The sequence below is a fragment of the Neofelis nebulosa genome, chromosome 5, assembly GCF_028018385.1.
Source record: "Neofelis nebulosa isolate mNeoNeb1 chromosome 5, mNeoNeb1.pri, whole genome shotgun sequence".
Lineage (NCBI taxonomy): Eukaryota > Metazoa > Chordata > Mammalia > Carnivora > Felidae > Neofelis > Neofelis nebulosa.
This window is the reverse complement of record NC_080786.1, coordinates 67466621-67492739: the sequence shown is the minus strand read 5'-3', so window position 1 is coordinate 67492739 and position 26119 is coordinate 67466621. Positions and strand designations below refer to the sequence as shown.

Here is a 26119-nt window from a genome sequence, read left to right as displayed (position 1 = left end):
AAGTGTTGGCAAGGATATGAAGAAAAGGGAACTCTTGGGCATTATCGGTGGGAATGTAAATTGGTACAGCCAGTGTGGAAAACAGTATGAAGGTTCCTCAAAAAATTAAAAATACAAATGCCATATAATCCAGTAAGTCTGCTACTAAGCATTGATCCAAAAAAAACCAAAACAAATAATTTGAAAACATACGTACACTGCTTTTATTGCAACATTAATTACAATAGCCAAGATATGGAAGCGATTAAAAAGTGTCCATCAATAGATGAAGAGATAAAGAAGATGGGATGTGCATATATACATATATGAATATTTGTATATATATAATGAAAAATAATAGAGTATCTTTCATAAATATAATGAGATCTTGCCATCTGCAACAACATGGATGGACTCAGTGGGTATTATGCTAAGTGAAATCAATCAAAGAGAAAGACAAATAGCATATGATTTTACTTACTTGTGAAATCTAAAAAAAAAAATACAAATGAACAAATGAAAATAACAAGTTCTTAAATACAGAGAATAAACCAGTGCTTGCCAGTGGTTGCCAGAGGAGAGGTGTGTGGGGAATGGGTAAAATAGATGAAGGAGATTAAGAGGTACAAACTTCCAGTTATAAAATAAGGAGATAAAAAATACACCAGAGGGAACACAGTCAATAATACTGTAATAATGTTAAATGGTGACTATAGTTATTGTGATTAGCCCTGAATATTGTATACAATTGTCAAATCAATATGTTGTACAACTGAAATTAATATAATGATACATATCAATTATATTTCAGTAATAAATAGACATTTAAAAATTAAGAAGAGAGCAGAATCAAATAAATTAGAAATGAAAGAAGAGACATTACAACGTAGCCACATGAATACAAAGAATCATAAGAAACTACTATGAACAATTATATACTAAAAAATTGGACAACCTAGAAGAAATGGCTAAATTTTTAGAAACATACAACCTACCAAGATAGAATCATGAAGAAATAGAAAATCTAAATAGACCAGTTACTAGTAAGGAGACTGTATCAGTAATCAAAATCTTCCCAACAAACAAAAGTCCAAGACCAAATGATTTAACCAGAAAACTCTATCAAATATTTAAAAATTTTTTTTAAGATTATTGATTTTTGAGAGAGACACAGCATGAGCAGGGGAGAGGCAGAGAGAGAGAGGGAAACACAGAATCCAAAGCAGGCTCCAAGCTCTGAGCTATAAGCACAGAGCTTGCTGTGGGGCTTGAACGCACAAACAGCAAGATCATGACCTGAGTGGAATTCAGACACCTAACCGACAGAGCCACCCAGGCACCCCTCTATCAAATATTTAAAAAACAAAAACCAGTCCTCTTCAAGCTGTATTTTTAAAAAAACAGAAGCAGAGGGAACACTTACAAACTCATTTCATGAGACCAGCATTGCTCTGATACCAAAGTTAGACAAGGACACTACAAGAAAAGAAAATTACAGGCCGATATTACTAATGAACATAGATGCAATTTTTTTAAAATTTTTATTTATTTTTGAGAGAGACAGACAGAGGAAGCAGGGGAGGGGCAGAGAGACAGGGAAACAAAGAATCTGAAGCAGGCTCCAGGTTCCACGCTGTCAACACAGAGCCCGATGCTCTAACCCATGAACCGTGAGATCATGACCTGAGTCGAAGTCATATGCTTAGCCGACTGAGCCATCCAGGCACCCATAGATGCAAAATTCATCAACAAAATATTAGGAGGCAGTATTCAACAGCATATTAAAAGGATCACATAAATATGATCAAGTGGGATTTACTCAAAGAATGCAAGAATGGGTCAACACTGACATATCAGCCAATGTGTTACATCACATTAACAAAATGAAACAAGGATCACAGGATCATATCAAAAGATGGAGAAAGAAACATTTGATAAAATTCAACACCCATTCATGATAAAAGTTTCAACAAACTGGGTATAGAGGAGATGTATATCAATATAACAAAGGTCAATGATTAAGTCCACAGCAAACATCATACTCAACAGTGAAAAGCTTATCGCTTTTCCTTTAAGATATAGGACGAATATAAGGATCCCATTCTTATTCAGCATAGTACAGGAAATCCTATTCAGAGCAATTAGAAAAAAACACACAGACAGAAAATAAAATAAAATAAATAAAACAAATTAAATTAAATAAAATAATAAAAGGCATCTAATTAGGAAACAAGTAAAACTATTTTTAGATTACATGTTATGTATAGAAACCATAAAGAATCCACCAAAAATCGATTAGAATTTTATTTACTAGAGTAAACAAATTCAGTAAAGTTGCAAGATATAAAATCAATACAGTAAATTTGTTTGTGTTTAAATACACTAATAACAAACTATCAGAAAGAGACTAAAATAAATAAATAATAATAAATAATATAATAAATAAAAATTTTAAATAATCACATTTGCAATTGCACCAAAAATAATAAAATACCTAGGAATAAATTTAACCAAGGAAGTGAAAGGGGTATACACTGAAAACTTCAAGACCTGATGAAAGAAATCAAAGATGACACAAATTAATGGGAAGCTATCTCATGTTATGAATTGGAAGAATATTGTGGAAATGTCCATACTACTCAAAGCCATCTATAAATACAACTAATCTCTATCAAATTTCCAATGGCATTTTGTTTAGAGATATAGAAAAGCAATCCTAAATAACGTATGAAAGCACTTAAGTCCTCAAATAGTAAAAGCAATCTTGAGAAAGAACAAAACTGGAGGCATCACACTTCTTATTTTAAACTACTTAACACAACTAAAGTAATCAAAACAATATGGTTTCGGCATAAAAAAGAAATATGTTCAAAGAAACAGAATAGGGAGTCTAGAAGTAAACGTATTAGATATGGCCAGTTAATTTATGACAAACAGCCATAAATATACAATAGGGATAGGACAGTTTCTTCAAGAAATGGCGTCAGAAAAACTGGACAAGCATATGCAAAAAAATTAAACTGGAGCCTTATCTTATACTATACACAAAAGTTCATTCAAAATTGGTAAAAGACTTGAACATTAAACCTCATACCATAACGCTTGTAAATGAAAATGCATGGACTAAGTTCCTTGACATTGGTCTTGGCAATGCTTAGACCCAAAGTAAAGGCAACAAAAGCAAAAGTGGGACTACATTAAGCTAAAATCTTCTGCATAGAAAAAGAAACCATCTACAAAATGAAAAGGCAACTCACTGAATGGGAGAAAATATTTGCAAATCATATAACTAATAAGAGTTAGTATCTAAAATACACAAAGAATTCACACAATTCAGTTTTTTTAAAAAGTCTGTTTAAAAGATGGGAAGAAAAATTAAATAGACATTTTTCCAAAGAAAGCATTCAAATGGACAACAGGTACAAGAAAAAGCACACAGTCATCAGGGAAATGCAAATCGCAACCACAATGAGATATCAACTTGTACCTGTAAGAATTGCCATCACCAAAAAAAACAAGAGATAACAAGTGTTGGTGAAGATGAGGAGAAAAGGAAACACTTGTGCACTGTTGTTGGGTGTAAATTGATGTAATCAGTATGGAAAGCAATACGCAGGTTCCTCAAAAAATTAAATAGAACCAACATACGATCCAGCAATCCCAGTTCTGTGTATATATCCAAAATAAATGACAGCAGGATATTAAAGAATTATCTGAATTCCCATGTTTGCAGCATTATTTACAACAAACAAGATATGAAAGCAACCCATGTCCTTCTACAGGTAAATCGTGTACCCTTTAATTATTCTACAATTTTATGTTTAATTATACCTCACTGGCGCGCCTGGGTGGCGCAGTCGGTTAAGCATCCGACTTCAGCCAGGTCATGATCTCGCGGTCCGTGAGTTCGAGCCCCGCGTCAGGCTCTGGGCTGATGGCTCGGAGCCTGGAGCCTGTTTCCGATTCTGTGTCTCCCTCTCTCTCTGCCCCTCCCCCGTTCATGCTCTGTCTCTCTCTGTCCCAAAAATAAATAAAAAACGTTGAAAAAAAATTAAAAAAAAAATTATACCTCACAGCTGAAATTAAAAAAATAAATAAATGGGAGGCAGCATAAAAATGACCTGCATTTTCTCAAATAAATCATTACTTCCAAAATCTGAGCAAGAACTATTAAATGGAACCAGAACACACGACAATACTTGTAAGTAGTACCCTTAGTATCTAAAATTATGCTCAAACTATTATTTGTCTGAGAATGAGAGTGTTTTATCCTAAGCAAAACTAACCAGTAAGCCAAATTTTAGGCTGTCTTCATTTTGAACTGACATATTTTTTCTTTACCCCAAATTAGCTGTACATCCAGCTAACTGCATCAACAAGTGACTAATTGGTAGGTAGCTGTGTGAGCAATTATCTGATTTGCACATGTAAGTGATGCTTATTTCAAATTTACTTCTCATGCCAAGCTTTAGAAATGTGGCTCAGAACTTCAGGAAGACAAACTGATTCAAAGCCATATCACACCTTGTTTGCAATCATAAATGGAGCATAGGTGATTGTGATATGCTATCTGAAGTAATGTAAAGATCTCAAAATATCTTAAGATTGTACTTTCCAGGTATTTAGAAAAAAGAAAAACATAAGCCAAATGTTACATTTTTCCCAAAAATCAAAAGGTTATACTATTTTGTTGCATCATCTATACAATAAACACAAGTGGCAGTAATCTATCCATCCTTGAAATTATAGAACCCTGAATAATCATTTCAAGATTTGAAAGAAAGAGGACCCTATATCCTGACAATATTACTACAATCACATAACAATGATACCTCTCAGCATTTAAATATGGGACAAATAAGAGATTTTTCTTAACTGTCAATATTTTTCAGCAGGGCATTTAATTTCAAATGGTTGCAATGGTGAATTTAAAAACTGTTTCAACTCTGTGACTCTTTCACTTTCTCTTACCAATTTACCACTCTCCTCCTCACTGTTACCAGCTCCCACAAAATAAGAAAGGATATACTTTCACAATATACAAAATTTCAAATTATTTTCTTTCAAAAATGTGTCCCAGTAGTTTCTTGATATTACAAAAGATTTATTTTTAATTACTACATTTTAAATGTCAGACTTTTAAGTGAAAAATGTTTTTCATGTAACAAAATGACCTCAAAATCATTTTAAATTATTCAACAGTTATATATGAGACTCCACACAAATTACTCAACTGGTGTATATGAGATTCCAAATAAATTAGAAGATACATGTATAGCACGACTATTTCCCCAGACATATTGTCCTTTTTCATTAAAAAATTAATAGGTCTTTAAAAAATATTTCATATATTTTACTAAAGATTCAGAAGGTATAACTTGAACATATAGACCCAGAGATGTGAAACTTTCTAAAAACTGAAACATGATATTTACCAGCAAAGTGAAACATGGAACAGGGAATTCAAATATAAATTCAAATATAAATTTAAGTCATAAAATTATAATAAATATGCTGATTTACACATAACCCAAACAAATGCTCTCAAAACTTGCTTCTAGAATGTTGTAAATAATCCTTAATTTGCTATTTTTCTAATGTAAGACATTAAAATATTTTTATTTCGCATTTAGTTTTTTTCCCCCCAAATAGGAGCTTGTTGGCCTCTAGTTACTGTGAAAACTTGCTGGTGAGTTATGTTTTCCAACTATCATCAATGCAAATAATGTCAAACAGTTTTAATAAAATAATCCATAAACAGGAGTTTCATGAAATTTTTTAAATCAGAATAAGCAAATTCAATTACCATTATAAAGCAGATACTACTAACCAACTGAAAATGGATTCTGGCATAGCACCATTCGTGTGGAACAATTGTTTTCCTTAGAAGTAGAAGGGCTTTAAGACAATATGACATGTGAAACCAGGGGTTAGACTGTAGTGTGCGCTATTATGTGAAAAGGATTTTGAATCTGACACTGGAAAAGGAAAGTTATATTTAACTAGTCAGTTAGTTAAATTAGTCAGTTGGTTAAGTATCTGACTTCAGCTCAGGTCATGATGTCACTGTTCCCGAATTTGAGCCCTGTGTAGGGCTCCATGCTGACAGCTCAGAGCCTGGAGCCTGTTTCAGATTCTGTGTCTCCCTCTCTCTCTCTGCCCCTCCCCAGCTCATGCTCTGTCTCTTTCTCCCTCTCTCAAAAATAAATAAACATTAAAAAATAAAAATAAAAATAAAATAAATAAAGTAAAATAAAATAAAATAAAATAAAATAAAATAAAATAAGTTACCATGAAAAACCCTTGGATACTGTATTAGCTATTTGGACATCATGAGGAATTAAGAAAGCACACGCTAGTTTTGCCCAAAAAAGGTACAACTCCCTTTATCTTTGTCTCTTGTTTACTAGACTTGAACAATCACAAAGAGCAGAAAATGGATACAATTGAATACAATTAAATAAAAGAATGTATAGTTTAACTAACTGTATCATGGGAATTTTTTTAATGTTTATTTATTTTTGAGAGAGAGAAAACAGGAGCAGCATAGGGGCAGAGAGAGAGGGATGCAGATGATCTAAAGCAGGCTCTGTGCTGACAGCAGACAGACCGGTGAGGGGCTTGATCTCACAAACTGCGAGATCATGACCTGAGCCAAAGTTGGACACTTAACCGATTGAGCCACCCAGGCGACCCTGGGAAAATTTCTTCTCGAACAGGATTGAATGTCCATGTTCATAATATTGCCAACCCAAAGTTATAGCCAAAAACCTATTATAAATGGCTGCGTTATAAACTTTAACCTACATACCTAGAAGGAAGCAACAATGACAGGAAGAGCCTGGCAGAGACCAGCCAGTGCCTATCCACATGTTAAACACGTAGCTGGGTTCCTAACAAAGCTCTGTAACTTGCTCTCAATGATCTTTTACACACATGCGTAAGGAAATTCTCCACCACAAGTAAATATAAAAACAAATCAAGGATCACACTAAATCTGGGGATTCTTTGTATTGCCCACAGTGCCTATCACAGTTCCCCATTGAGTGAATAAATGATTTGTCTGTGTCTGTAAATCCAGCCAAAGTACTCAATATTGGGACCTGAGAAATTTAACATTAGGTTAGAAAGCTCACCTGTCTTTTTCAATTTCACTGCGGAATCACTATCATAACTTCTGGGTGGTGTGGCTTCTTTGCAAACAAGAAGAGAAATGATTGGCAGTGTGGTGCCTTGCACAGGCTTCAGCCGACATGGAGATGTAAGGGAAATAGTGGAGAGAGAAGTCCTATGGGTGCTGACTACAGCTCTTCCATTGTTTTCTGCAGCTTTACCCCTCAGAGAAGCAGCCTCCTTAGGTGTAAAAACGGAGGAAAATTATTGCCTGCTCTATCTACTTTACAGGGAATTGGAGGTTTAAATAAGATGCACTTGAAATGTTTTGTAGACAATATAGAATTAGTCAAATAAAAGTTATCATTACTGTATTTTGTAGCATAAAAGAAGAAACATCTTACTAGATCTGGTCTGGCACTATTTCTAAACTTCCAACAGATTCATTGATTGATGATAAAAATTTACTTTAACTGAAAATGAATCTTTAATGAACCTCTAAGCTATCCATGTATATAGTACACACAATTCCTGCTTCTACCTTTTGCATACCCCTCTTTTCCAAGAGCTAACAGGAGACTTCAAGGAAACACAGGCATCTTTACAACTGTATCGTTACCAATTAATAAAGCAACACACCATGTTCAAATTAATCTGGGTGGGAAATGAGAATTCTGTCTCTTAAGAAGCATGGGAAGAATTTTCACAAGCAAATAAACTTGCATCTGGATCTTTTATGTAAATTGTGAAAAGAATACACGATCTTTTTTTTCTTGCTGTCTAAAAACAAATACATTTAAAACATCTGAATCATTCCAGATAAACTGACTGAATACAAATTAACAGCATAGCATTGAGTGAAGCCATTATGGAATAATGCAAATAGTAGGTTAATCCCAGCTGCCAAATATACAAATAATTTTGATAGCATAAATGTAGAACAGATTTTGTAGTTAATTCTAAATTTCTTGAGAAACAAATCTTATACTTTCTACTGACAAAAGAAAAAAATATGTGGATGAAACTACTATCATAACTAAATATAATGTTTGCTGGCATTATTTTTACACACACATTTTTCTAAACCTATTATAAATTACAGACTTAAGAATTTTATAAATAAAGAACACAGTCTGGATATGGCCAAGGAAGAAACAAGCAATTAATCTTACTGTAAAATGTTGCTTTTTTTTTAAACAACATGATGCAGCAGTATGAAAAAAGTATCTGCTTTTTCATGATGCAAATGAAAATAATCTGTTAAAACCATCCTTAGACAGACTGAATATTCATCCACGTTACAAGACCTTTAAGCCATTCAACAACAATCTGGAAATACCTCTTAGTCCGCTCTGGCTGCTATAACAAAATACCATAAATTGGTGGCTTATAAACAATAGAAATTTCTCACAGTTCTGGAGGCTAGAAACTCCAAGATCAGGATGCTGGCAGATTCAGTGTCTGGTGAGGACCCATTTTCTGGATCACAGACAGCACCTGTGTCTGTGTTCTCACATGGTTGAAGGGGTGAGCTAGCTATCTACAGTTGGTCTCTTTTATGAGGGCACTCATCCCAACCACAAGGCTCCACCCTCATGACACAGTCACCACCAAAAGTCCCCACCCCCTCATACCAAATAGTTGGGGACTAGGATTTCAACATACAAATTTTAAGGGGGGCACATTCACTCTCTAGCAATCTCCATAGTTTAAGCAGGGAATGAATGAGCATGAAGCTGTGTTTCTGGACAGGTTTCCTTTTACAACCAAGCAGCTAATTACAACAAGACAAAAGTGTAGCCCAAAGGCAAGCCTAAGGCAAAACTGGAAAAGAGGGTTTTTGTTTTTGTTTTTGTCTAAGTCTGAGGCTCCCCCTTTTCAGGTATTCATCCCTGCCTCCAGGGCGCCCCTGTACATGTACTTCATCCACTCTATCAACAGGCACTCTTGGAATGTTGCTGAAGACTTCTTATTCTAAGACTGCAGGTGACAGAGGAAGAAAGAGCTAACTGAGCATCTATTATATCCCTGGCTCCAGCTTAGTCTTATATATTATTCCATTAGTTATGCTGAAGATAATTAACGAAGGTGAGAACGTGTTGGTGCAAGGATCCAAACATATGACCTCTGTTGTCTTTCACTAAATCATGCTGCCTCCTTTGAAAGCATAAAATATATTACATCCTGGGAAGGTTTGTGTTTCATCAAGAGAGAGAGAAAAAGTGCTAACATGCAGAACTGAGGCACCATGGTTATTTGTCTCTTTTTGAGGACTAAAAGGAGCCAGGACAGGGGCCCTTGCTGGTCTTTGCTGTGATTTATTGAATCTTAAGGCAAGTACTTGGCACCCTCAGTGCCAACCTAAAACCTCTGCTTTTGCAGCTGCAAAGAATAATGGGAGTGACTCTTCAGGCTCTTCTGTGCCATTCCCTCCCCTTGCTAATTTTAAAGAAGTTTTGATTTCTGAAAAAAATAAAATAAATCAGTTACTTGAGTGGCTCCTCCTGCATTTTGCTAAAAATGCATCATCCATTCCTCGATTAATTCCTTCATTGAGTAACATCATGCCCCCAGGTATTCTGCTGGTACTGAGGTTTTCACTCTAAACTGTATGTCTGGCTATCCACGGACATGTTATCTCTGCTTTCACCCCAGGCGAACCTTGAAGGAAAACCATAGTATCTCTTTTTGTTTCCCCAAAATATCCTTGAGCAGCAAAATCACTGGTGAACAAAAGAGACTGAGTATTTTGTAGAAAAGTCAGAGAAAGTGAACATTTCACATGCCATAGACTCCCACTTCTAAAATGCTCCTAAGCCATGTCTATTTTTCAAAGTGTGTATGGTTAAGCATCTAACCACAGTACCAGTTTACCATGACCCATCCCCTCAATTATGTCCCAGCCTTGCTCACTGGCTGCTTGAGCCATGGTATCTCTATATTTGGTCTCTGTGTTGCCACCTACCCAAAATATTGCAACTATTTTTATGCAGAACAAAGTTGCTTTGCCTTTACTTCTCTGGATTCGAGGGCTTACATCAAGTATTGGAACTTCCCTACCTTAGCGAAAGCAGTTGATCATAAAAAACAACAAAAACAACAACAACAATATACTATTGCCTTCAAAGACTTTAGTGTTTATGAAAAAAAAAAAACATATGTACAGAGGCAATAATTTTGTGAAAAAATGCTAAAACAGAAATGCACTGGAGTTAGTATAGGGAGACAGAGATGAGAGGGTCTTTCTTGAAGCCTGAGGAGTCAGGAAACAAAAGGAACTGTCAGGAATCTTGAAAAATAGGAGATTGAAGTTTTCCATGTAAGTAGGATTGAGAAGGGGGCTCTAACATGGTCACAGGCAGGGAGACATGAGAGGTCTGGGCATGTCCGAGTACAAATAGCACACTGTGGCTGTGAGATCAGGAGTCAGAGCAAATCGGACATTGCAGCACCAGCTTTATTTCAAAATTCACCTACTCCTCTGCCCTCATACGCCAGTTTCTACTTCATTGCAAAGAAGTGCTCTATCTTTTCATGACAGAATACAGTGCCAGCTGCATGTATTTGAGCATAAAGGAATAGGATTAATTTAATAGTTTCATCTTAATTCTGCTCTGAGGTTTCTCAATTTAACTAAATAACTTTAATGCTCTTAGGCACCATGCTTTTGACAAACTTTCTTAAAAAGTCATTGTAAAAACAGTGATTTTGCTAAAGAGTATACATAGTAAAAATCATTATTCCAGTAGATGGAGCAGAGGTGACATCAGAATAGCTGAACATTGCCTGGCCCGGAATATATAGAAGTCCAGACACAGCAGAGCCACGAAATGGAAAAAGCACATTTGAGAGCAAAGACTGAACATTACTGAATATGGCTTGGCTAATCACCTAATTTGGACTTAGAAAATTTCATACCCTATTCAAACTGAAGAGGAAAACAACCTTAGGCAAATACCAAAATGAATCCTTAAAGAAACATTTATATTTTAGAACAAAAAAGCTGTAACTCTGATTTGTTTAAAAGTCTCACTGTGGTGCTTTCCAATCATTCTACATAACAGACAAGGCTAAAATTCTTAGGAGGGCCTCTAAATGCATGTCTAATGTGCTTTTCCCCTCCCAGACAATTTGTGAATTGTGTGATTGCCTGATATAGAATTATTAAGAAATAGATCAATAAACACAGCAGGCTGCAAGCTTAAAACCTCTGCCTACATAAAGAAACAATGAACAAAGTTACTCCTTAGAAACTGCAACAGCAGAGAGCTGGACATGCAGATTTATACTCTGCATGCACGTGGTATCATAGATATTAGCAGGTGGAATCATAGACATCAAAAGAACTGTGGAGAAGCAAACATTTTGATTACAAATTATAGCTATTGTATATTAGGTAAATGTCTTAAATCTGATGAAATTCCTTAAAGATTCTTGAAGTCAAGGATGAACTATTCAATTTCTGGTTTTAAATTTGTTTTATGTTTTTATTTATTTTTGAGACAGAGAGAGACAGAGCATGAGCAGGCGAGGAGCACAGAGAGAGGGAGACACAGAATCTGAAGCAGGCTCCAGGCTCTGAGCTGTCAGCACAGAGCCCGATGCAAGGCTCGAACTCACGAACCGCAAGGTCATGACCTGAGCCGAAGTCAGACGCTCAACCGACCGAGCCACCTAGGCGCCCCCTCAGCTGCCATTATTAATGAGAGAATCCTATCTCCTGAGCGAGACAAGAATGGAAAAAAAAAAGATTAAAAACCACAGTTATAAGTGTTAATCCCAAAGCAAGTTCTTTTAGTGATATTCACATTCTAAGCCAGCCTACTTGGAAGCACATCTTAATGTTAAGCAAATCAAAATTTCTAATCCTAAAAAAACAAAACAAAACAAAGCAAAAACTGTGTAATTTTGCTAATGTATCCTCATTTCATACTTTGGCAATCTTCATTCACATAGGAATCATGCATATTAAAGGATTTACTTAAGCATATCAAGTAATAATTTCTGAATTAGAAACAAAATATTTTCATTACACTTTATAAACTCACAAGTTTACTATATGTCTGTATGTTATCTTGATATGCATTTAAAAACATATGTATCACACAAAAAATAATTTTGCAAATATTTCCTATCTCCCATTATAATCACTACCATCTTAAAAACCATTATCTTTTTTACTACTTTGAAAAAGACATAATGATTAGCAGAGGCTTCCATAAGTTAAATGAAATGTCACTGTTTTAGTCAACTCAGGCTGCCATAACAAAATACTATAGACTAGGTGGGTTCAACAACAAGAATAGATTCCTCATAGTTCTGGAGACTGGAAATGTAAGATCAAGGTACCAACAAGGTCTGTGTCCAGTTAGGACTCTCGCCTTGGGCTGCAGACACCACATTCTTGTTGTGTCCTCACATGGACTTCCCTTTGTACCTGGTACATGGGTGGAAAAGAAGCAAGCTCTCTGGTGTCTCCTCTTATAAGGGCAGTAACACATCATGAAAGTCCCACCATCGTGGTCTCATCTAAATCTAGTTACCTTCCAAAGGCCCTATCTCTAAATACCATCACATTGGAAACTAAGGCTTCAACTTATGAATTTTGTGATACACAATTCAGTCCATAGCAGTCACTATTTTTGGAACACAGTATGACAATAGCTAGAAGAGCAGATGTATAAACAACTTTAAGCCTCCTCTGTCTCTCTCTTTCTCCGTCTCTCTCTGTCCCTCTCTCTCTTTGCCTTTCTCTCTCTCTCTCTCTCTCTCTCTCTCTCTCTCTCTCTCTCTCTCACACACACACACACACACACACCTTTCAATCCTGTCATCCATTCCTTCTTTGTGTCCCTAATGCGAGAGGTTATGTAACTATTCAGTTCCACAGAGTACTCCTACTTATTATAGAAAGTGTGATCTTAGGAAGCAATATTTGCCTTTCCCCCATAAATAAAAAAATTGAAACTATCAATATAACATTTGAAAATGAATTTTAAGATCATAAAAGAGAAGGAAATTCAAAACTCAACATGGTCATTTAACCCTCCTCACTAATTTTAGAATAAACTACTAAAAGGAAAATGGGACCAATAAGAAAGTAAATTTGTTAGCAAATTATTAGAGATGCATACATATACAAAACACAAATATACACATAAATGTTAATTATACATCACAAATCTTACATGCATGGAAGAAGTTACTATCAGAATATATACTGTTAAATCTGTAAAGAGGCTTTCAGTAATCTGGCTAAGTTTAAACTTTGATTAATATCCCATTCAAATGTTTTGCTCCAGGAAAACATGTCATACTGTTTTATGCCTCTCTATATAACTACATTTGGGGGGACAGGGCATAGACTATGCAACTGCCACTCCTCCTGCAAAATGTAATTCTAAAAGTTAAATACATTGCTCAGAGAAGAATTATTATTCTTGAGTATTTTTAAAAAAAGAACAATTAAAATACATCAAGAATCTATTACAAGAATTAGATAAGGAATGGGAAATTACAATGAAGCAAAACAGAACAAATTAATAGAGAAAAAACAGATAAGAAAACTGAAAATATAATTATTAAATTCAATAGCTGATTATTTGAAAGAACAAAATTACTAATGAGCCTATTTCTATAAAAACAGAGTAGAAATCCACAAAAATGAAAAGTGATAAAAGAAAAAAACATAGTCTAAATAAATTTCAAAGAATAGAGTATGTGGCTAAACGTAACAGAAATAAATCTGAAATTCCTAATAAAATGGATAATTTTCTAGGAAAATCTAACTTTCTAAAACTGACTACAGAAGAGATGGAAAAATCTAAAGACTGACCTACATAGAAGAAATAGAGCAATTTGTAAAGAGATAAATGTAAAAACATCAGTCCCAGAGGATTTCATGGGGAAATCCTTTTTGTTTTTTAAGATCACACAATTTTAATGCCTCTAAATTTCTTAGATAGTGTAAGTTAAAAAGGAAATCCCCCTGGCCCAACAATGATTGCATACACACATATGCCCTTAAATCAATATAATTTATGAATATCAAAGCAAAATCTTGATACTAGCAAATATAATCCAAGTATACACAAAAAGAATCATACATCATGACTATGTGACATGTACTCCAAAAATCTAAGAATTTTCAATATTAGGAAATCTTTTAATTAAATTGTGTAATAATATTAATAGAGCCCAGAAACATATTTTATCATCTTTGTTAATGCTGAAAAACCACTTGTCAAAATTCAATAACTATTTTTAAAATTTTTTCTATGTTTATTTGAGATGGAGAGAGACAGAGCATGAGCAGGGGAGGGGCAGAGAGAGAGGGAAACACAGAATCTGAAGCAGGCTCCAGGCTCTGAGCTGTCAGCACAGAGTCCCACACGGGGCTTGAACTCATGGACCGCGAGATCATGACCTGAGTAGAAGTCAGATGTTTAACTGACTGAGCCACCCAAGTGCCCCTCAGTAACCAATTCTGATTAAAATTCTTAATAAAATAGGGGCACCAGGGCAGCTCAGTCAGTTAAGTGTCCGACTTCGGCTCAGGTCATGATCTCGTGGCCCATGAGTTTGAGCCCCAGGTCAGGCTCTGTGTTGACAGACCAGAGCCTGCTTCAGAGTCTGTGTCTCCCTCTGTCTGCCCACTCCCCGCCCCCACTCATGCTCTCTTTCTGTCTCTCAAAAATGAATGAACGTTAAAAAAAATTTAACTCAATAAAATAGATTTAAATAGCAATTTCCTTTACATGATAAAATAAATCCAGCTTAGTCCAAAACCCACTATCATGCTTAATAGAGCCACACCAGAAGCATTACCAACAAAATCAGAAAGAAGACAAAAGCCCCCATCACCAATATTACTTAACATTGTACTGAAAATACTAACCGAAAAATTAAGAAAAAGAAGTTATAAATGTATTTTTTGGAAAGGAAGAGGTAAAACTGTTACTAACTACAGATATCTAAAAATATAATTGTATGCATAGAATACCCAAGACAGTCAAATGACTTTTGTCACATACAGCTGACAAATCAAACACACTGTGGGGATAAAAGGTATTGAAAGAATTGAATTTGCAAAAAGACTGTAACTGGATAAGACACATAAACTATCTCCAAGCTTCCAACGTTCTGTTGGGACGAAACAGGCATAAAACACTACTCAACCACCAATAAGTGGATACTTTCCAATTCTTTCTTTATATAAAAGGAAGGAGATAGAAATGGAAGATCCCTCTAGAGGGTAAGGCCAAAATCTATGAGACACAGACACTAGGGAGCCATACCTAAAGAGCAAAACCAGGACCTAATTCAAGATATTTTTTTTATCCTCTGGGTAGTGAGCTGGCAATATTTACCTACAGGAATTTCAGAATTGCTAAGAACCTCTGACTGTATACTATATGGTACCCATTCTTCTTATTTTCAAATCACAGTAATTATTGCCAAGTAAAACAAAAAAAAACACAACACAACACAGAACAAAACCAGTATCTTTATTTGCATGTAATTCATAAAGATGAATGTGAAACCAAAACAATGATAACTACTTTAGACTGGATGGAAACTAGAAAGATGGGGAACAAGGTGGAAAGGAGGACTTTTCTGTATACATCTTCTCCTATCTAAAATTTTTGGAACCATGAGAAGGAATTCCATATTCAAAAAATAAAATGGGGGCACCTGGGTGGCTCAGTCATCTGACTGATAGTTATGCATCTGACTTGGTAGTGGCTCAAGTCCTGATTTTGTGGTCATGAGATTGAGTCCCATGTCCAGCTACATGTTGAGCGTGGATCCTGCTTGGGATTCTTTCTCTACCTCTGTGTCTCTACTCCTCTCCTGCTCATGCTCTATCTCTCTGAAAATAAATAAACTCAAAAAAGAAAAAAGAAATTAAAATATGTCATAGGGCATACTGAAATACTGGAAAAAGCATTAAGAGAAAGAGATATGTTTCCTATGTTTGTGGTTTGATCAGTTTAGTGTAATATACCAAGACAGAAAATATATTGTAAGCACATATATGGGAAAGGAAACTATGTTTTCGGTATGTTGAGTACCCATTATATCTTCAAGCCATCCACTGGTTTTAGGATGGCCACTGATTCAGGTTTGCCTGGCACTACTCAGGTTTGAGCACTGAAATTCTCATGTCCTAGGAAAACCCTCTTCAGAATGAAAAATATCCCGGATTTTAGGAATGGGAACAGAAGGTTAGAGGAAACACAGAAAATCCATATGGCAGCTCAAAAAACGGAAGCAAAAAGTAACACTCTATTTAGTTTTAAATGGATATGACATAGATGATCCACTTTGAGTTGTTACTGTTTTTCCCTCAACTACTGGTTGGCAACTGTGATTTGCAGTTCATAAAATGAAACATGTATTGTTGCAGCACTGAGTGATGTGACTTATATGTGCAACCTAAATGCATTGTAATCATGAGCATTAACAATCATCTTTCACTTGCTTGTGGATTAATTGTGTGCTTTGCATTGAGGTAAATGCTAGTTTAATTTTAACATTGTGAATACTTTGACCAGGTTTTCTAAGAGTTCAGATAATGAAATGAGAATGATTACAATACAAATGTCAGTATAACCCAGACAACTGTATTATTTTAATGACAGAAAGAAAGACACATGCAATTGTATTAGGGAGGTACTTAACCAAGATAGAGCATTCCTATACAATAGGCACAAAGGAAATTGGGTTTAGGCATGATGGAAAAGGGGATGCAAAAGGACACAGGGAGTCTAAATTTCACAAGTCCTAGATGAAACAGGAAAGTATCTATAGATCAGTCATATGTTTTGTTTTGTTTTTTTCATCTCCCCAAACTACATCATGTTCAGTCAAAATAGCCACTGTATTAGTCTGCAGACACACCACAAGAATAAATGCACATCCTACCATCCACTTGATTATTTTATAAAAGTAAATAAAGTTACATTTCCTGATTCAGAGATTACAACCATGTAGACAAACATAAGGATAATTTTGATAATAGATGTGTTGGCCTATCATAGTATAAACCTGATTTAATCAGACCTTATTAACAAACACACTTTTCTCAGTATATCCAATGATACACTGAATCAGAACAACAAAATGTTACTTCTAGTTCTTAGGTGCTTTGTTTTGAAAAATGGGGTTTCAAATCTTCTAGGTTTTTATGAAGATATTATGAAGCTACAGAAAACATAAAACAAGAAATGCTGGTATCTTACCCAAATAAGAACTAGACATTACCCATTATATTAATGTGCTATTACCCTCCAACAAATAACACAGACCCAAAGGCATAAAACAACACAAAAGTATTATGTTACATTTCTGGAGGTCAGGATTTTGAAATGAGTATTACTGGGTTAATCAAGGCATTAGGATGAAAAAATCAAAGCACTAGCATACCTGAGTTCTTCTGTGGAGACTCTAGGAGAGAATCTATTTTCTTGACTTTTCCTCCTTCCAGAGGCCACCTCCATTCCTTGCCCGGCGCCCTTTCAAATCTTCAGAACAACCGATGTCTCATTAAGTCTCATAGACCTCATCATTCTGACAAGGACTCTTCTCCCTCCCTCTTCCACATTAAAAGACCTTTGTGATTATACTGGGGCCACCTGGATAATCATGGCTATTCTTCCTATCTTCAAGTCAGGTAATTAGCAACCTTAATTCCATCTGCTATCTTAATCCCCATCCTGTCATATAACATAAATTCACAAATTCTAGGAATTATGACCTGAATATCTTGTGGGGCCATTATTCTACCACACTCCTCTATCTACATATTTGGCAGACTACATGAATGTGAATTTTGACAAATCCCAATCAGCTTATGAAAATGCAAAGATATTACCTGCTAAGTGCCCTCCACACCTTATATGCAACACTGCTCAAAGAGTGGTGTTTTGCCCAACTGTGAAATTGAGGATTTCATAATGAAAGCTTCTGATCATTTTTCAGTTATGTCAAAGTGCAGAAGTACTTAATGAGATTTTGGACTCTATAGAAATAACAACATATTCTCCTTAGACATAAGCCTACAAGACGGCTATCATTATTTCTGGCTATACAAAAGGTATTAAAATCTTGGACTGTCATAAATTCGTTTTTAAAGTGTAAGACAAGGATAATGTTCTTCTCTAATTTGGAAATACACTGATGATAAGAAGAAAAGGATCAAAATAAAATACATTTATGGGTGGTTTCTCTAAATCTGATGCACTCTGGTCAAAAGGAATCTAGAAAAAAATGAGCTGACTGCACCTGAGTTGTTCATGTTTAGGTTGAAACAAAAACTCATAAACTACTATAGACAACAACAAAATCAGCAGAAAACAGTACCAATTTAAAGAAGACTATTTCTTTTCTAAAAGCGTAATTTATTTGAAATCCAATTTTGATTTTATGTGTTCATATTATCTACGTACTTTGAAACAATTTTCCCTGAGAAACACAGGTTTAACTTATGGTATCATACAAGGTGCTCTGAGGTTTTCAAAAATGGTGAATATTTTTGACAGGGTTAACCTATATGGTAAATGTATACAAGCAAAAGTCCTGGTTGACATAGCTTGTCTGCCAAAACAGGCCTGTAGACACAGGCCTGCAGGTAAATACCTGCTGTTTCAAATAAGTAAAATCCTAAGTAATCTTTTTCTTTTCTTTCTTTTTTTTTTCTTTTTTTGAGAGGATATTTAGCTTGTTGTTATCACATTGAGCTGATACAAGGAATTAATGTAATGAGGCCTTGATGAGGGCAGAGCTTCAAATTAAAGTAAATGTTACAAGTAACTATATTCAATTTTAGTGTTACTTAACAGAAGGATGACCTAAAGGATGAAGGCAGTTCAGAGGAGTTTCACTGGAAAGGGAAACAAAGAATAAAAATATTCTATTGCATCATGAGACAGAAAGAAATGTACTGTTACTTTGCATTAAATATAGGTAACACCTGTTTACTTAGTTCTTTTAAATTTAAATTCTCCATTTATAGTTTCAAATTTATCTTAAATAGCCAACAAAAACCCCAAAAAATAGTTCAAATAAATTGTTGTATTAGAGGACAGAACGAGATAAAAATATTGGTATATTTCATACATATTATTTGTTAAATTAGTCTTGTTAATTACTAATTGCCACTTTTAACTATTCTACCTCTGTTCTGCTTAAATAGCAATTTCATAACAGAAAAGTAAATAAGAAATAACATATAACTTCAAATAAATATATATTTTCTATATTTTAATGTTAAAGTAATAACACACATGCATATAATTCTTACATGTTATTTTATAATGGTTGTTTTGGATTAGTTTGGTATGACTGTGTTTCAGGTTGACTCTCTAAAATCTTGATCACACTGGTATTTGACCTGAAGCCAAAAATATTGACCTGGGCTAGAAGTATTTAGGAGTTAAAAAAAACAGAGCAAAAAAAAAAAAAAAAAAAAAAAAAAACAAGAACCACAAAAAACAAAACAAAAACAATAATCCTACTTTTGTGCTACTTTTTACATTCCCACATTACCTTAGCACACTACAACGTAATTATTTGTATCCTTGATAAACTATGAATATCCTGAGGGAAAATACAAAGGCATAATTAACTCTGTTCCTCTAGTATCCCAAATAGTGCCTGACATATAACATAGGCTCAACAGAAATATTTCTATGAAATTGTCCTTGAAAAATTTTAGCGAGTACTTTTCTAAATATTAACCTGTTACATATTTTATATGTAAATATTTTATATATAAGTAAGAGAATGTGTTTTGCAGGTTACAAACAACCTTTTATTTAAAAGGTGAACATTCGGCTTGAAAACAGAAAATCAATGTTAGAATTATTTTACTTGGAAACATAAATATAAAAAGATGTTTCAAGGACAAGAAAGTACTTCATATATACACAAGTATGAAATTCATACCAAGTAAGTTAACAAGAGGCCATATGTCAAGTTTGCAAGGAAATGTTACGGATTTCTTTCGGTTATTTAAGAAACTGGAGCCACTTGTATAAAGATAATTTTCAGCATCAAGTACTAAATGAATTGCCACCAACCTGATTAATATAGTTAAACATTGATATCTTTGAAATTTACATCAAAAACTATATGCGAAAAGCTTCAAAAGATTTATAAAATTAGGCAAAAAAAATCTAACGATTTATCTATACAAAAATAAAAAGTTGATGAGTTGGGGGTCTTCTCCCTTAAAATATCACTTAGCTCTTAATGGCTGATGTCTTATTCCCTACATAAATATTGTTAGTTTTTTTTTATTTCTTTAGAAAGGAAACTATTTCAAGTTAGTCTACTGAGAGAAATAAAACATCCATAAAGAAAATATAAGTAATATAATTTCAGCTTAAGGGTAAAGTCTAATACACAAAATTATTTCTACCAGAAACAGTACAATAATTTAAATATTAATAATACTTAAAATGTTTTCTTAGGAATTATACATTAGTTAAGTATAGGATGTAGGCTCAAACAAAAATATTTTAATGCTTTTATTAAAATGTACTTTGAAAGAAAGAGACTACCAATCTTTTCTTAACAAGGCTAATCTAATACTGAGATTAACCAGAAAACCATTCTTTAGATGAAATTACATTGTGGGTGTAAGAGTTCTTAAGGACAGCTCATAACAAGAACCTCTAGGTACTTGTCATCAGTGTTTTTCCTTATCTCTCTCTTGTATAGGACTTAGAGTATCAGTAAGATCCTATTATATATCTACTGGGTTAGAAATGCCCAGCTCCTGAGTGTTATAAGGCTATGTATAGGTTTTATTTTTGCATTGATATGCTGCTGTTAGATCATTTAACTGTCCTCTTTTTTTTCTTTTTGTATTATTATTATTATTATTATTATTATTGTACCGTAAGAAAAGTCTGCCTCTTTAGAAAAGTAAAATAGAGATTAAATTCTGGAACAAATCACATTTATTAAGCAGTTTAGTGAGAACCTTCTCAAGAAAAATCAAGAGTGTGATAATTGCATGTACTTTGGTTTATAGACACCCAGGTGGGGGGGGCAAACTTCAAGGAGCATAAAATGCCTTTAACAGGCTGCAGCATCCAGCCACTCATGAATGCATGATTTCTAATTACTTTTGCAGTTTGTCACTCTTTAACACAATCAAATCTAATTGACCAGAAAATTTTGGTTAGATTGTACTAAGCTATGGCTAAATTTTTACTGTTATTATTCTGGTTTCTTTGTGAACATCTGAACTTTACTGCATCATTAAACCTTAAATTAGATTTTGATAATAAGAATGTTTTACAAAATTTTTCAAACAACTGCAATATTCACACAGGAGCTACTGTACTCTTAAATCCACTGTCATGTCTTTAAAAAAATACTTTAGATCCATTTTTTTGTGGGTTATTAAAAACAATGGCACTTTAATTTTAAGTAAACACTCCATTTGAAAGCCTTGCACACAACAAATGCCAAATGCTAAAGGTGAACTTATGTTAAGTGCATATCAGAGCATCTTTTGTCACATGAAAGGAATTAAAATCTGAGGGTTCTCAGCTTCAGAATTACTGATAAGGTATACATACAAGAAGAGTAGCAATTAACTACCTCAATCTAGATTCTGCATTACTTTGTGTTTATGTTGGGAATCAATGATCTAAGCAATAGATCAGACATTCTTGTCATTAATTCTCTAAGCCTAGAAAGATAATAAAGGAATAAGTGAGTTTATGGTCTAAACATCTATTTTGTCCATATACTCAATGCATAACTAAAACACTGAAGATAAACATTCATGAATTTATTCATAAACATATATGACTGTATTCATTGAAGAGAATAAAGAAAATACTTAATCACACTGGTGAATTTTAAATGCCTCTATAATAAACAAGATTAATAGGATGTGAGATAACATCATTAGAAAGCCTCCCTATCTAGCTTTCCTTAAACTATATCTGCTAATATTTCCAGTTGTATGTTTATTCTTATTTTCTACAATATGTGTAGAGTTCAGAGAACATTGTGAATGTTTTGGGGGAAAAAAAAGACCTTGTATTTTTTGTTAATGTCAGATGTAGGTCAGTCAAGGAACAGATCTAACCAGTTCTAATCAGTTTGGGTATTGACATCTAAGTACTTCAGGTTTGACTTGGCTATCAAAGAAATGAACAGTGAATATTTAAAGTCATCAAAACATGGCTGGACTATAACATCTAATGCAAAAAATTTTAAAACATTATTTCAGGATATGTATCTTAGAAAGTAATAGTGTGTACCAACGCTTCGAAAAATTATCTGAGGTATGCTTATACCTCACACAATGCACCCATTCTCAAAACTAATCATACCTGAAGTAACCTGAATGGGACTATAAATGCATATGATCCTGAATAAAAAGCTATATAAATAATATAGAAAGAAGCAGCTATTAGAAGGGCCCAATCAAGGGCATAAAAATTCTAGTTTCTTCTAATTCTCCCTTTGTCACTGAGATAACACATGTGGCTCCCTACAGTCATGGGTTCAATTTTCTTATAGACATAAATTCTGATTTAAATTAAGCCAAAGAGAATAGATAAGACCCCCAGAGTATATTGACTTGGCCCACTTCCCATCTTCCACTAGGCTCGCTGCCTAATTGCCATTAGCATCTGATGAAATGTACAGTAAAGGTGGTAAAAAGAAATAAATGCCATTGCTATAAAAAGGAAAATGCAAAAAGAGCAAAAACTGAGGGAGCTAGAATATTATATTAGAAAATATAATTAAACTACAACTTTAATTTTGTCATATAAAATAGCATTTTAAAATATTAAAACATGAATCAAAAGAAAATACAACTTCTAAACACTACTTAAAGAATCAAAAAACTAAAAAAAAAAAAGAATCACAAAACTAGTCTCCAAAAGGTTCTATGACTCTCCTTTAGATATTCACATGATTTTTTTAATAAGTTATACCCATTAAGAGAGAAGTTGCTAACCAGTAACTCACAGGCTAGATTTTATTCTCAGATTATAGTACTAGATTCAAAATTCTCATTCCAGGTCAATTAATAACAATAATAATAATAAACCCTCAGAATAATAAACTGATGTTTCATTTAAGTATTTTATGGTCAAATCACTTTTGTTCCTACTTCTAATGTACAATTAAAGGGGAAATTCAAACTAAAAATTTTATTTTACTTGTTTATCTTCAATTACTTAAAAAGGAACACATACAGAGCTCAACAGATGCTAGGCAAACCATAACTGCTTTACATAGTAACAAAATTTTACAACCATGTATTGAAATGGAAATGACCTAGAATTGATTCAATCCAATGGCTAAATTTAATCCTCCTCTTGCTTCCCCCTCCCCCACACCACACAATTTACTTTTTTCTCCAGCTTTAAAGTGTTTGAATCTGAATGGCTTTATGAGACCACAGCCTCCTTCCAACAGTCTTGACATTCTCTACTGTCTCACACCCAGATACTTCATCCATTTGTATTACATGCTGGAACTCAAGGCACGTAAATTTGTCACTTTTCTCTGATTTATTCTGACCCCTTCAAATTCAGAACTAAGGGAATACTCAGAAGGTGAAATGATTTGTCCACGTTCCTAAAGTATGTTGGTAGACATGCTGGGTCTGCTCAGATTTCCTAGCTCTTGGTTCTGTGCTGCCTTTTGGGTCTTTGTATCATGGATGCCTTGTAAAGTTTCATGCGTAGTAAGCCTAAACCAGCATTTGAACATTAACTGCTGCTAATGCCTTACAGAAAAACATATTTCAATCAAAACACTGGCATCATCCTTTCAAAGTCAGAATGTTTCAAGAACAATACACTCTCTTTAGACATATATTAAAATTCTAATGTCTAAGGACACCTAAGTGGCTCAGTATGTTAAGCATCCAACTCTTGATTTCAAGTCAGGTCATGGTGTCCTGACTTCCTGATTTGTGAGTTCAAGCCCCACATTGGCTCTGAACTGACAGTGTGGAGCCTGCTTCAGATGGTCTCCCTTTCTCTCTGCCCTTCCCCAACTCGCGCTCCCTCACTCTCAAAAAATAAATATTTTTTAAAAATAAAAAAAAACCCTCTAGTGCCTAAATTGAAGTTTACAGTCTATATGTGACTGTATACAGACAGACGTTCCAAAAAGTTAACCTGTACAAACTTGAAATAAATAAGCAATGCAAAGTCATGCTGAATCATGGCACAAACTGTATTGTTGTCATTTTTCAATAAAATCAGTGGGCCAACCTAAACTAAAAAAAAGAAAAATAAATAAAACTTTAAGAAGAGACTAATTTGACTACTTATAATAAAATTTACAGTTGTATAAAAATGATTTGATACTACAAATGTAAGAAAATTATACCAATATCAACAGCCACAACAGAATTAAAATATTTAAAACAATTTTTTAATGTTTTTTTTTTTTTGAGAGAGAGAGAGATAAATTGTAAATGAGGGAGGGGCAGAGAGGGAGACACAGAATCTGAAGCAGGTTTCACATCCTGAGCTGTCAGTAAGAGCCCGACAAGGGGCTCAGACTCATGGAGTGCAAGATCATGACCTGAGCTGAAGTTGGACACTTAACATACTGAGCCACCCATAGATCGCTGGAATTAAAATACTTAGATAATGCTATCTAAAGAAATGTATTCAAGTCCATGAAATAAAAGATGAATAGGAATTGGAATGCATAAGAATTTGCCACAGAATAATGCTCTCATTCTTTCCCCCCAAATAAGCAGTTCTTGGCACATAATAGAGGTATGCCAAGTCACCTTATTAAAAGTTGACTCAAGAGTAAAAGTCTTACATTCTAATTAAAGTAATTAGGTCTTACTTCAATCGAATGATCCTAGTGCAAGCAGAGGGTCTTTGTAGGCTACAGGACTCTGACAAGCTGAACCCAGGGCTCTTCATCCAGGTGCCTAACAGTCAAAGCTCATTTCCTGTTCATAAATCAAAAAACAGAGGTGATCAGTTTAAATTGGGAGCTGTATTAGATAATTTATCAGTTGGCTCCTGGATTTCATTCTTTAGTTAATCCTTTTTAAAGTGACTTTATCAGTTCTTTTTACTGTAAGCAGCCTGAAATTATTCACTCTTTTGGCAAAAATGTATAAATACACATTTTTTTTAAAGAACAACATTTCAAGGACAAATGTATACACAATCAGACAAATACTTTTCTCTCTTTCTCTCATTTTTATGTTTTATGTGCCTTAATTTAGCTAGCCTAACTGGCACACTTACCTCGTGCCATGTACTAAGAAACCTAATAAAAGATAAAGTGGAAAACAAATAACTGGACACCAGGTGATATTATCTGTTTGGGGAGAAAGGGTTAAACAAAGGAAAAAAAGTGTAGTAGAAAGAGCATAGCTAAGACCAAAAGCCTGGCTCTTCCAGTAAATACCTGTGTAACTATGGGTAATTTCTGTAACTCTTTATTAATTTCTTCACTTTAAAATTAGGGTGAAAATAGTTAATTTGAAGATCTATTGCGAGGAGTAGAGACATTGTATGCAATGTGCCTAACACATTGCCTAACACATACTAGATGCTCAATAATGGATATAAAGCATTTCAGGAGATTGACAGACTTTCGTTATTATTTTAGATCCCCTAATACTAAAATTAGTTATCTACATTTCATATTTATGGCCTGTGATACTAATAAGGCCATAATTTTGGGGTGCCTGCGTAGCTCAGTCAGTTAAGCATGCAGGCTTTGGCTCTGGTCATGATTTCATAGTTCACAAATTCAAGCCCCCGTCAGGCTCTGTGCTGACAGCTCAGAGTCTGGAGCCTGCTTCAGATTCTGTGTCTCCCCCTCTCTGTCCCTTCCCCGCTCACGCTGTCTCTCTCTCTCTCTCTCTCTTTCAAAAATAAATTAAAAAGACATTAACAAAATAATGCCATAATTATAGAGCTACTTATTTTTACTTCTCCTATTTTTATATTTTGACCTTAGCTTTGCAATATCTGAAAACTGTACAGTGTTGTATCCT

At 34.3% G+C, this 26119-nt stretch overlaps 1 protein-coding gene across 4 annotated transcripts in view; it reads right to left on the bottom strand.

The window, feature by feature from the left end:
* The window catches only part of NAALADL2 (N-acetylated alpha-linked acidic dipeptidase like 2), a 1364408-nt gene that overhangs the window by 1011996 nt on the left and 326293 nt on the right, over positions 1–26119 (bottom strand). For all 4 annotated transcript variants that reach the window (XM_058730531.1, XM_058730530.1, XM_058730533.1 and 1 more), the window contains one exon: positions 24949–25057. The gene's annotated coding sequence lies outside the window, so the exon portion shown is untranslated. The remainder of the gene's footprint in view (positions 1–24948; positions 25058–26119) is intronic.